The sequence below is a fragment of the Etheostoma spectabile genome, chromosome 21 (assembly GCF_008692095.1).
Source record: "Etheostoma spectabile isolate EspeVRDwgs_2016 chromosome 21, UIUC_Espe_1.0, whole genome shotgun sequence".
NCBI classification, from domain to species: domain Eukaryota; kingdom Metazoa; phylum Chordata; class Actinopteri; order Perciformes; family Percidae; genus Etheostoma; species Etheostoma spectabile.
In genome coordinates, this window is record NC_045753.1 from 8,238,060 (window position 1) to 8,241,133 (window position 3,074).

At 39.6% G+C, this 3,074-nt stretch overlaps 1 protein-coding gene and 1 long non-coding RNA gene across 2 annotated transcripts in view; both read left to right on the forward strand.

The window, feature by feature from the left end:
• LOC116670865 (uncharacterized) overlaps positions 1 to 143 on the forward strand; it is a 5,538-nt gene extending 5,395 nt beyond the window's left edge. Inside the window, exon 3 of the long non-coding RNA XR_004327140.1 lies at positions 3 to 143. This is a non-coding gene — a long non-coding RNA (uncharacterized LOC116670865). The remainder of the gene's footprint in view (positions 1 to 2) is intronic.
• Positions 1 to 3,074, forward strand: part of snx29 (sorting nexin 29) — a 173,164-nt gene that overhangs the window by 106,589 nt on the left and 63,501 nt on the right. The gene's annotated exons all lie outside the window — the stretch shown is intronic.

The window sequence follows — 3,074 nt, forward strand, 5'->3', positions numbered from 1 at the left end:
AGCCAGCAGTGAACGAGCTTCGTTATGTAGGTCCATTCTTACTGTATCGGCATTACAGAAGTCTCTCGTTAGCATCTTGCAGGCTACTTATCGCAAAGCGACGCATGTGCGACTCACATCTGCACTTGACTCGCATCGGGTAGAGACAGTGTAAACACCCCCAAATCCAACAAAGAGCAGGGCAGAGGGGCTACCGTTAGCCTAAACCCTATTAGTATCCAGGACCAGCGCACACAGTAGCAAACATTTTTTTAAATTATTTTTTTATTTTACATAATCTGTAACTACGCAAACTACAATAGTGAGTTAAGTATGGACTCCTAGTAATGCTCAGTTATTACATTAGTCGGTAAACTACTTAGCCTGAGATGCTAACGACTAAAGCTTGCCTTAGATCAGATAAACACACTGTTTAATCTGTTGGCTCTTGTGTTTTTGGTTTTGGAAAGGATAAGAAAAGACACCTCCTTCCAAACACCTTTTAATACCGAGTATTGCTGTTACTACAGCCGCATGCTCATTGGTTGCTAAGATATGATAGGACAAACGCCGTTCAAAAATAATACTGTAGATCTTTTAACATCATGCACATATAAGTGAAAACATACTTTATAATCCATAGCTACCAGCATTTAATCCTCCTTTATCTTCATACTGGCAAAGTCATGTCAGTGTATATTAAAAATCAGGCTCTTGATAGTGAAAGTGACTTTTAGAATGTAACCCTAATCTTAATCGGCCCAAATACTTCTGGCACCCGTAGACCAGGCGAACATGTGTTAAAAAAGAGAGGGCTTTAGTTGTCTCAGTGTTCATCCAGTTGTGATGAAAACACCCCTGAATTAAAGCTGACAGACTACTTTAACGTTGTCATCACTACGACGTTTCAAAGTAAAAATACTACACAACCCCAAAAATGTGTGATCCAAGTGCTCATGGAGCTCTCTGTGTGATGCAGCAGCGACAAAGAGTTGCGCTGTACCACGGGCCAGATTTAGCCTATTCATTTTTTTTCTAAACCATTTCTATCTTTTTTATTGGTCCATCTGCCACTCTCATGTGCTCACACTTTTTTACACATCTCTCTTTGTACTGTTTTTTTTTTCATCTCAGTTCAGAGTGGACAGCACAGCTTGTGATGTCTATATTGGTCCTTTCTATATACTCTATATTGGTCCTTTCTCACCCCCCCCCATTTCTCAGCCATGTCTCTTTCTGGAGCAGCTGTGCGGAAGTGAGTCAGAAACACAGATAGAGACACAAGCTGCATTTAGACTTGCAGAGTAACCCAACATTGGCCATGTTCTTGTTGAGGTCTCACCCAGTTTAGGATGTTAAAATGAACTTTCGGCCTCCCTTCTATCATGAATTAAAAAAAAAAGATGAAAGCATTTTCCTGCCAACTGTGAAATGCTCCCGATTGTAACAACCACCTGCCATTAGGCTTCATGCAGCATCACAGTATGCGATTTTTCAAGAAATGCCTCAGTTGAATTAGAAAGGAGACAAGCACCCAGGATGTCACTTGCCATCTTGAGTTATTACATGAAACATTTTTCAAAGTATATATATATATATATATATATATATATATATATATATAAATATATATAAAATATAGATCTATATATAGATATATAGATATATATAGATGTAAGTTGGTCAGGTATGTATGCGTATGGGCACACCTGGGATGTCCTGTGTTTTCATGTGTACTTTCATTGAGCCAACATCACCACTTGACTGCTTCTTTTGCTAAAAGGCTTTACTGTGCATGTAAATATTGCCACTGGACTGTATCTGACCCTATCAGCTCACTCCTGTCCTCTTCTCTTGTCCCGCTTGTCTGTCTGTCTGACCATTGACATGTTTTCCTATTCTCTCCCTCCTCTGCCTCCTTTTGCTCCACCCCATTCATCCTATGAGTCCTGTCTAATTTAAGGTTATTAGGTTTCGGGTCAGCTATACCACCACTGCTGCTCTTGCTCTTCTTTTCTCCCTCGGACTAATTTCTCTGCTCATCTAGGGCTTTCTTAGCAATCTTAGCCTTTTTTTATTTAGGCCAGCTCAGCTTGGCGCAGCTCAGATCAGATCACACACCGAGGGAGAGGAGAGAAGGAGGCACAAAGAGATTCTGTAAAAATGGCCGGGGAGCAGCGCAGAGGAGGAGGAGGATAATGCGCTGTGTGCGTTTTTAAGAGCGTGATAGAGAGTGTTTATGTGCGAGAGCGTGCGGTCAGCATCACTTGGGTGGCAGTTAGCTGTGATGACTCCTGCAGTGCCGACTGTTACATCATACTAAACCAACCCTGCAGGCCAGACTAACGTGTCTGATAGCAAACAACAATTTGCATCACTGCTCTGCTGTGGTCCCATTTTCAGTCATATCAGGTACAAATTTGTTTTCGCAGCCATATATAAAACACAAATGATTCTTTTAAAAGTAGGCGCTGAAGCTGTTGTGTGTGGTGTTTTTTTTTCTTCACAATATGTGATTTGCGGTGTTGACTGATACAAATGTATCTTTGTTGCATAGAAAATAACCAACATGGATGGTAATGTTTACTGCAGAGAATTCAATATGTACTACATTTGTCATTATTAATAATATTGGGGTCATATCCCCGAATTATATTTACTTTTGCAGTTTACTTTCAGCTCTCCCACTCTTACTTACTCAAACACACTGTGAACAGAACAAATGCTGTAAATTCCAAAGAAAATAAAATTAAGGAAGAGAAATGGCTTAAGCCATGAAATAACTAAAGGCCAAATTCAAGTTATTCAGCCAAGTAAAATAAGAATGTTACTTTTCCTTGTTTCATACCAAATTACCATACGCAAGAAAATGTATGTTAGAGGTAGAGCTGGGCAATATATCAATACTATATCGATATTGTGGAATGAGATTAGATATGGTCTCAGATTTTGGATATCGTAATGTCGTAATATGGCATAAGTGGTGTCTTTTCCTGGTTTTGAAGGCTGCATTACATTAAAGGGATGTCATTTTCTGATCTTAACAGACTGCTGTAACTGTTCTTTTATTTGCCTTTACCCACTTAGTCATTATA